Raw genomic sequence first — 10,391 nt, 5'->3', positions numbered from 1 at the left:
TGGATCGCTGTCGCTGCTGATAGCTTGGCAGCTGCACACAGCATCAGAAACGCCAGGGCTGGGTGGAGGGGCCATGAGGGAGGACTGGACAACTTTCCACCAGGCCCACACCCATCGGACTCTGCGTGCCCAGGTGAAGGAAGAGAGCATCAGTCTGCAAGGAAGAGTAGACCTGTACCTTCCTGTTCAGTGCAAGAGGAGAGAAAATAGAACTGCAACTTAATAGAGCTCATATATATAATTTATAATATTTCTTTATCAAAATATAGCTCTGCATCAATACTACTACTGATAGCAGATTATTAGTCAATTAAGGTATCATTAATCTCTTACAATGTGTTGATTAATCAATAAACATCATAACTGTCCTGCTCAGTTTCACAAGTCTTGCATCTGACAGCGGAGTCAGACTTGTAGAACAACAAAACCCCAGCGAATTCCCTCCAAAGTTTGAAATCAAGCCCATCAGCTACACTGCATCACCCTGTGCTGTGAAGTCAGGAGGAAACACCCAAATACAAAACACGCTTTTGCTGAGAAACAGGCTTTTGAAGGTACAATTATGGAAAGATATTCTGTGCACTAAGTAACTCAACCTATGTGTCTGAAAGTTGGAAATGGAAAAAGAGAAAAGAAAATTAAAGAACACCAGTGGGACAAAGATTAACTGAAAAAAAGAGTCATATTTCAGTATCTGTCAGAGTTTAAGGAGAGAGATTTATGAGTCAGGTCTACTGCTCACAGTGGTGCGGACTAACAAGTATATCCAGGAAAAGCACCGCTCTGCTGAAGTCCATCGGAAAATATGCTGTCAAATAGACAGTGAGGCAGAACCCATCCAACAGGCAGGTTTTCAGAGCAGCTGTTTCTGGATCTGGAGAATTTTGAACCCATGGCATGGGTATGTATGTCAGCAAAGGGAGCAAACTGACACTGTAGCGTTGGTTAGGAAAAATGCTATTTCATCAAGCGAATGCACTTCTGCTTCCCTTCTCTCCTTCCCTTTCAAACCAAGGTAGTACATTTTGTGTGCATGTGGTAGATCCCATCATCCCCTCGAATCTCAGCATGGAGAGCAATAAGATCCCTTAACAATTGCATCCATTTGAAGGAGGGGTTTTTTAGCCATTGTAATTCCAAAGACAGACGTCCAGTAAACAAAAAACACTACCCAGAACCCCAGTTCTTCCTCTAGAAACACCGTTTGAGCCCTCCAGCCCAAGCTTTCCCCACTCACTCATTCTGGTTCTCTGAGCAACGACTCCCCTCTGCCAGCTCTCCCTGCCCTGCCACAAGTCTCCCGTGACAAATACCAGATTTGGGTGCAATTACATGCATCAAGTTCATCAGCTTCCCTATTTCTCTGTGATTACGTGAGCACAGGATGCTTTCCTCAGAAACTGTATTAGGAAAGCTTTGAGGAAAAACTACACCCACCCTAGTATATGGGAAAGCTGGACTGAAAGAAGTTTTTTCACCTTTGTTTTCATATAAGAATTTTTCCCATTGGCTGACCTTGTTTCGATTTTCAAAGCAATAAGAAAACAATTGGTAGAGTTTCTCTTTTTTTTTTTTTGGGGGGGGGGGGAAATGTACCTTTTTTTCCCCCCCCCATGGTTGCTTTTCGGTGTTTAGTTTCTACAGAAACACACACAAACCTTTATGGATCCCCAAGAACTTTAGTTTAGTCAAAACAACAATTCAAACTGAAATAATCCATGCGTTTTCAGCTCCCTAGTACTGGGACCTCTTAGTCTGAAAGAGATTAGGAGATGCCACCCCAGCACACTGGATGTGAGGGCTACACAAGAGCACGATTGTGCACCACAGCATGTTTCTCCGACATCTTGGGCACAACAGCCTAGCTGATCTGCACATCGCTTCACTCTTTCTGCTGCCGAAAGGCCTCTTGTACTCTTCAGAGAGGATTTTTTCTCATTAGGGTGTCTCTGCCTCATTAACACGTACAAAGGATTATGGCATGTGTTTGCCAGCCAAGAGAAACGCGGCGATAAAACCAAGATCTTGACATCACAGTGCATCGCCGCACATTGTAATACAGAAGGATTTTATGTTGGTATGTGTGTGTGTGCCTTGCAAAAAGAAGAGGATGAGAAGGACCGCATATACACAAAATTAGGAAGAACAGAGATATTAAATACCTGTTAACTCCGCTATACCACAGCCATTTCTTCAAAGCTTTCCCTGCACTAGTAAGCAGACGGTCTGAACCCCAGTGTGCCGGTCACGTGCAACACAACAAACAGCTTTCAGAGATGCAGGAGCCAGGACAATTCCTGTTCACACTTAGAGACAAATGCCAGTCTGGTCAGCCTAAGGGTGGCAGAAATTTGGCCAGGAAAACAGAACGTAAAATGCAGCAGGGCCTCTGTGAAAATAGAGGACTAACGTTCTATTGATTTCTTTCCACTTCCTCAGGAATCAAACTGTCATTAAGGCTCAGTTTGGAGCTCCCAGGTTTCTCCTCAGTAGGTTGAACTTCACCTCAGTAACCTCTGTGACACATCTGTTTCTATTTATTACGTTTGAGTTGAAAATGGAATTTGCGCTTCCTTCTCGTCCTCCTATTGATTTGATTTTCTCTGACTACACAAAGGGTCATTAGGTTTAATGTAGATCATCAGGATGCACGCTGATTCGTAAGCGAGTGCAATGCACAGCGATGTTAGGTGTTAAAAAAAACCCAGCTGGAGCATAGGGGCCCATAAAGAAAGAAAAATAGAGCCGAGTATTCTTCTAAGAGAGAAAATAACAGCAGGACACAGGGAACGCAATACTACTTACGCTCTGCTTTCCAAAAATAACCCTCTTCACATAGAAATAAATAAATCATAAAATTACTAGGCTGGAGAAGACCTCTGAGGTTGTCGAGTCCAATCGTACCTATCTACTACTAAACCATATCCTTAAGAACCTCATCCACCCATCTTTTAAACCCCTTCAGGGACAGGGACTCTACCACCTCCCTGAGCAGCCTGTTCCAGTGCCTGATGACCCTTTCAGTGAAGAAGTTTTTCCTAATGTCCAACCTGACCCTCCCCTGGCACAGCTTGAGGCCATTCCCTTTGTCCTACCACCTGTCACTTGGGAGAAGAGGCCAGCTCCCTTCCCCCCGCAAATAAAATAGAGGCTACAGATGTGAAGAGGGGGGAAGTTAGTGCAGCAGTTCTGTAACCTCCTTGTGCAAGAACAACGGGGCCAAATACAGCTATTTTCAAACTCAAAAATAATCAAACCGAAGCTGACAACGTTTGTTTGTGACCCCATACACCCATGTGTCCACATGCATGGATAGATCTGCATGTAAGCACAAATGAAACCAACTCCAGGTTTGCACTGGGGCCCAGATTAGAAAATTCATGTTGAATTCTCTTATTATCAGAGCATCTTTACAGCTGCAAAACCACAGGAAATGCACTCAGAAAACTCCTAATTCTACTATAGGAGAGCTGTAGTTGTTAGATCATACAGATAACTGCGTTGGAAAGACGAGACACATGGGCTTGATACGTCACTCAAGGTTCACGGCCACAGAACAGGCAGCCGCACCTCTTGTAAGTTTTTTCTAACTTAACCAGTCTCTTCTACGCAATGGAACTTATTCAAAACATCCTCAACTTCGGGCCTTTTTCAAATAATTTTGAGAATTAAACCTTTGCATTTTCCCTTCAGCCTTGCCGCACGTACCTTTTTAACAAACAGAGTCATCCTACCCACTGTTCCCCATCCAAGGCAAATCTCACAAGTGCTCAGCACATCTTAATGCTGATCTCAAAATTAAAAGCCAAGGGACTACTTCTCCCTCTCTCTGAGGTCCTCCAGCAAATTATTGATTCTCGCTGACCTCCTTCCATTAATATATTTCTTTCTTACAGCCTGAACAATTGTGCTAAAGTGCTTAGTGACTCCGTAATCCTGTACATCTTCTGAGGCTGAAAAGAGCTTTGGTTTTTAAAGTAATTTGTTTCAAATGAGAGCCTACACATCCTATAGCAAGGGTCAGGGGCTCAGGGAAAAAAAGAGAAAGCAAGTTTACAAGGATCATATTTGGAAGATCCAAAAACTTACGCCATCTTATGTTTGACAGAATAACAACTCAAGTCTGCACCTTCCAAAAATTACCTGCAATTGATAACCTCCTATGAAAATGCATTGCCATAAAATTGCCACTGAAACTCTCTCTCTCTCCTCCTAAGAGGATCTGGTTCTCTGCATATATAGGGCAAATTATCCTACTGCTTTTGCTTACCCAGGGAATACACTGCAGATTCCAACATGCAAGATTTGGGAGGCTGGTTCAAATTCCAGTTGCCTACCCCCTCATTTGCTAACCCACAGGGTGTGTTAGATCCGAGAAGAGGTCCCACCTCTACAACACCAGCAAATCGGGATAAAACTGTAGCTCAGCGCAGCTTTCTTCACAGAGATCTCAAGCTTCTCCAGACAGACTTCACTTGGAATCCCAAAACCAAAAGCAAAACTGAGGGCATTCAATTGTCTGGACCCCAGATTAAAAAATAAGAAAGTGGGAGTCACTGACAATCAAAATGGTTTCCTTTCAAGAAGCCCTAATCTTCAGGACCTGAATGTTTTCAATTTACTTCTCTCCACTCATATATTTAGTATCTAAGACAAATTTTATAAGACCCACTATCTTGTGCTAGTTTTGTTTATGAGACCATGCTTACCCTCAATCACACAATGCAGCAAAACTCACTCCTGCCTTTCTCCTGCATTCATCACCTGGGGGGTTCAAGGAACCTGCTGCTGCCTGAAGCTACTGGAAGATTCTTTTTTTCTTGCTGAAAAGATAAAAACAAACAAAAATATTCACCAAAATATAAATCAATGAAACACATAGCACAAGTTCTGTTATGGGCTCAAACCTGCATAAAATGATATCACACAGCAGCTTTCAGTCACCTTCACTTGTTTTTGTACTGCTCCGGCAACTCCATGCATACGCTAGACGTTGGATTACGTGATTTTTCACCAACCATTCCGCTAAGCAGCAGATGTTTCAGATGCAGTTGCAGTTCCAACGTTACTTCCTTAAGAACATGTGTTCATGTATCTATATGCACACACAGAGCCCTCTGCTGCAATGTGATAGAAAACGAGGCTCAAACACTTAACTTGTTGCAAAATAAAACTTCCAGTTCAACATAAAAGTAATTAACTGGAGCACACTGATCTAGTGGCAGTGTGTTAAGTGCACAGGTTAATGTATTCATGTTAGTTACAAGCCAGGTCTGCATCCTACCCTCACCAAGGCACAAACACATCTCCCCCGCACCAGAGCATCTCGGCTTGAGCTGATCAACACCACTCTCATCTGCCACGGCAAACACACGATCGCTGAAAAGGAAATGTTCCACTTCATTTGACCTTTTCTTGTACAAATATATTAGACATGTATAAAAATTGTACATTTTCTTTCATTGATTTCGGAAAGTATTCAACCTGAAAGTAACAGAACATGGGTTTCAGGAGCTGTCAGACACTCAATGTACTGCTGGTTTGGGTACTAAAACACGCAGGGCCCAGAGAACATAAAATACAAAGCTAGTATTACATGCTCAGAATACAAATGATCCAAAAGAGAATTCAAATGTTTGCCAGCAGGTCTCCCAAGCCTGTTTTGTTGTTTATTTGTGCATTTGCTATGCAGATGACTTGGAGACAGTATGTTTTCTGCTTTCACCTTCATTTTAGTATTAATTATTCAATATTAATATATTCCATAGTTATTTCCGCATAAAGCTTCTATATGTATGTGCATTAACATGAGTACATAAATATTTATGCACACACCTACCTAATAATTAAGGCTTCTAATCATTCACATACAGACTTATATGCAGAAGAAATCTTACTGACTTCCAACCAGATTACTCCCACATTTAAAATCACGTAATCTTTAAGGACATAACCTGAGCTCATTATTATCCTGCAACTGGTATGGGCAGATTTCCAGGCTTTCAGATCCCCTTCCTACAGAAAGGGATACCAGTAGCAAAGGGCACGGCCACGCTGTAGGTAGAGGTTGTTCTTGGTGCACAATCGATGCCAGTGTTGGACCAGAGGGGGCTCAGCGACATGAGCTTCAGCTCCTCAGAGCCTGGGTCCATAAATAACTTTGCTGTCTAAATCTACTCAGATCAGAAAATGGGGCACAACAAAAATAGAGGAGTACCTATCTTCCCTGAAAAGGCAACAGAGCACATCACGCAATGGGAGACACGAGCGGTGCTGAGCTCCCACTGCCCCAGGAACAGGGAAGCTCCCGCAGCCGTGACGCCTGCTGATGTGCTGGAATAGGGGCCCCAGGACATTGGAGAAAAGAATTCATCAGCAGATTAGAATAGGGCATTTGGGAATTTACCAACACTGCTTTCATTTCATCTGCATGTGGTGGTCCCATTGGGATTTAACAAAGAGTCTCACCACCACATCCTTCGGGGTTCTCGCTCCAGAACCCTGACAAGCTTTAGGGCTTTATTTAGGCAACTTCAGTATTCTTTAAAGAACATGTCGCATCTTTCCAACAAAGTATGAGCTACATTAGGAGGCACAGAACTTTAGTTTCTTACATTTGAGATCCTGGGCTTACTGCTTGTGCCCTTCATTCTGCAAGACAAGCTTTAGCTGGTCAGGGCTCTGGTGTCCAAGTCTCCATATGGCCTGAAGAACTTCCTAGGAAGGGCTGCAGAATGCCACAGAAGGAAGCACGTAAGGCAACCTTTCTCTGAAAAAGGGCATTGATCATTGGCCTTTTTCTTCCCTTTCTTCAAATATAAAGCCGTTGTATTTTGAACACTATAAAACAACTAATTAAACAAAATAAACCCCATCCCAGAAGTCCACCCTTACTCCCACTTGGATTTGCAGTGAATGCTTTTTTCTGGAACTGCACGTCGCTGGATCTCCTTGGAATGCTGATGGACTCTTATCTCCTCTCACAGGGGCTCAGCAGCAGGTCTTTAGGGACCATAAAGCTTGGAGCTACAAAGCCCCGGTTCTTCCAGGCTTCTGATCGATTCCTGGTTCATTAACTGTGTCACAGGGAGTTGCTAGTCTGGTTTGCAGAGCCATCGGTGTCTAAGTATCTTCACTCCACCTCATATTTCAGATGACAGAAGTGCATGCACGGTCCAGTTTCTTCTAAAAAGATATCTAGCGCGTTTAAGTGCATGAACACTTGCTTTAGTCCCAGTGAGGTCATGGAGTGGTTTCAACGATAACATTGCACAGGGACCACTTCTGGTCACCAGATACTCTTCTGTCAAACCATTCTCTTCAATCAATACTATTTTCCTTAGTCGTGTTGGTCAATCACTGGATGGTCTGAGAGAACCATAACTAAAATGAATGGGTTAAGCACTTCATAGAATCATAGAATCACCAGGTTGGAAAGGACCCACTGGATCATCGAGTCCAACCATTCCTAACACACCCTTAAACCATGTCCCTAAGCACTTCATCCACCCATCCCTTAAACACCTCCAGGGAAGGTGACTGAACCACCTCCCTGGGCAGCCTCTGCCAGTCACTTCGGCTCTCTTGCATTTAATTTTTGTAATTGGCTACAGTATTTACATTTTTTATGAAGAAAAAAAAAAATCCATTATCTCATTCCAATCGGTATTTACCATTAAGTTTACCATTAACTTAATTTGTAAAGACAAGCCTCAAATGAAATTAGAAATCCTGAATTATTCATGATGAGGTCTACTAATTTTACACTATTATTTCTTAGATGAAACTTCAATGTGTCAGACCAGAAGGGTTTTTTTTTATTTTTCTGGCAGGGAATAAATGCTTCAAAATGCTCCCTAGAGAACAAAATGTAACTGTCACATTGAAGATAAAGCATTTAATCTCTTTGTTACATTACAGCAACTTTAATAAACTTTATTGTACTGCTTTTCTGTATAGCAACCCTGCAAAAAAATTCATCTGCTAAGTAAGCAGCGTGATGGTCTGTGCGTTTCTACCCACTTCACAATTAGATCAGTGCCTTCAAAACAATCAAAGGCAGCAGCAAATTCCTTTCATAAAAGATGGCAAACACAGCAAGCACATCAGTCATTCCTCAAAGCAGAGATGACAGTTACTTTCTAATCTGCACTGATTTAGTTGGATTTGGATTCAAATTACATACAATTTCTATCCTCCTACTGTAAAACTTGCTGCACTCAAGCCCCCTTGTGCAGGTATTTCATCTTAATCTACTGCAATGACCATATTGAAACATACTATATTTCTAACATGAAACCCATAAAAATGCCGACAATGTACAGAACGCACTCCAATTTTCCAATAATTATTCAAAAATTTGCATCCAGAGCCCAGAAATGAATTATATGAACCTGGCTGCAACGCCTAAGTCCCAAACCAGCTCTCTGAACACCACTTTCCTCTCCCAAGTGTAAGCGGCCGCTGCAAACTCACCCTGCATTTGCCGCCTGCTCGTAACAAATGGTAAAGTGCTTTATGAGCACAGCACTACAATGGGATTAAAGTGAGATCCCGTGCACCTCTGTGCAGATTCAGTCTCCATTTAGTGGTATCACCGAGTTCTGCACTGTTAGAACCACAACACGGTCTTTTAAACAGCCCAGGCAATGGGCCCGCGATATAACAGCACTCTGGCATTTCATTTCACCTGCATTCTATTGTCCGCCACAAAACCAGCACAACTTTAACACACACTTCACTCGGGGCTACAACAGCATCCCTGACACCGAGGAAATTCTGCAGAGACTTGCTGGATCAGAAGCACGAGAGCAGCCACCATGGCAGTGTCATCAAGCTTGAGCAGCACAGCACTTGGTGCAGAGGGGTGCAAAGCTACGCTCGCTTGCCTGCTAGTTCTCTTTTCTGGTAATGCGAACTGCTAGTATTCTCCATTCTCACGCAAAAGGGGCAGAAACAATCTTGTGCACCATCTGAAACCATAGGAACACAAACAGAGCAATTCAGGACTTCATAGGCTGCAATCTGGCTAACACTAGAGATGATTATCTGGTATAAAATGTCACATTATAAAAGGAGTCTGACCAGATGAACTGGAGGCACTTGCTGCCATGACTCTACCTAAACATGAGGCCTCCACGACAAACCAGTATAGTATCATCTCTATCAGTAGCTGAGAACCAACAATTAACAAACAGATTTGTTGAGGGCAATAACACGGACGCAATCTGAAAAAAAAAACCCAAATACAATATACAGGACTATTTTTCTCGTTCAAAGTACAGAAAGGAGCAAGTTAACTCTAAGCACTTCAATACATTCATAAACTGGTTTTGCTAATAAAACGTCCAGACGGTGCACGCTGCTCATCCTGGAAAAGACTGCTGAGAAAGATGAGTTTCATAATATTCTCCAGAGAATGAGCAAACACAAATATCGGAGTGCATTGGAAAGGAGCAAATTTAGAATTCAGAGACCTCAAAACGCTTCCTGGCTTCTTCTCCGTCCATAGGTCTCCAATTAAAGACAGGTGTTAAACATATGCTTCAGTCTATTTCAATTTAGGAAGCCAGTGAAGCATGTGCTCGAGGCTTACACTGTGCACAGGGATCACTGGAGAAGTGGGGAATTCAGTAATAAGTAATACTTAACTCTTAAGTAGCAGCTTGGACTAGCGCTCTGAAGGTGTTTAATGTAGAAAATCACTATCATTAGCTTCATTTGAACAGATGAAAGAACCGAGACACAGGAGTGATTTGTCTCCAGACGTACAAGAGGCCAATAAAATAAAAATCTAAGGGAAAAGCCTGTATTATCTGATTCTGCATTCAGACTTACAGTCTCTGCAGTCACCTAATAGAATTACTGCAAATTTAATTATAAATATAAAGCAACTCCCCCCCGCCCGTGATGTATTAATACAGCTATTGTAAGCCATCAGGTGGGGTGCTGAAAATGAGGGGGCCGACTCAATAAGGAGATACAGTCACTGATTACTCTTTCTAGGGAAGCAGAATCTGTCAAAATGTTGGTGGTCCATATTGTCTGGAGATGTCTTTCTGCATTTACTCAGCATTTTGGATCAGTTTTGCAAGAATCCACATATCTACTTTCCCAGCCTGAAATAGTCTCCCTCCATTATCTTGTGCCCCCGAACATTAAACCAGGTATTTGCAAGGCATTTTTGACAAAATAAGTTTCTGAGACTTCCCTCTGCAGTTACCGAGCTACTGCCCAGCTCCAGGGAACACGCAGGCCTCCTTCACTCAGTGAGACATGCGAATGAGGGATTGCCAGTCAGCCACAGGGGTTTCAGTCCTTGTCACACAACTCCAAAGCATCACTGATATCTTCTGAAAAGCACCCAGGACCCCCTCGCTCCAGCCTTCCTC

Source organism: Cuculus canorus, chromosome 6, assembly GCF_017976375.1.
Source record: "Cuculus canorus isolate bCucCan1 chromosome 6, bCucCan1.pri, whole genome shotgun sequence".
Classification (NCBI taxonomy): Eukaryota; Metazoa; Chordata; class Aves; order Cuculiformes; family Cuculidae; genus Cuculus; species Cuculus canorus.
Note: the sequence above shows the minus strand (reverse complement) of the source record.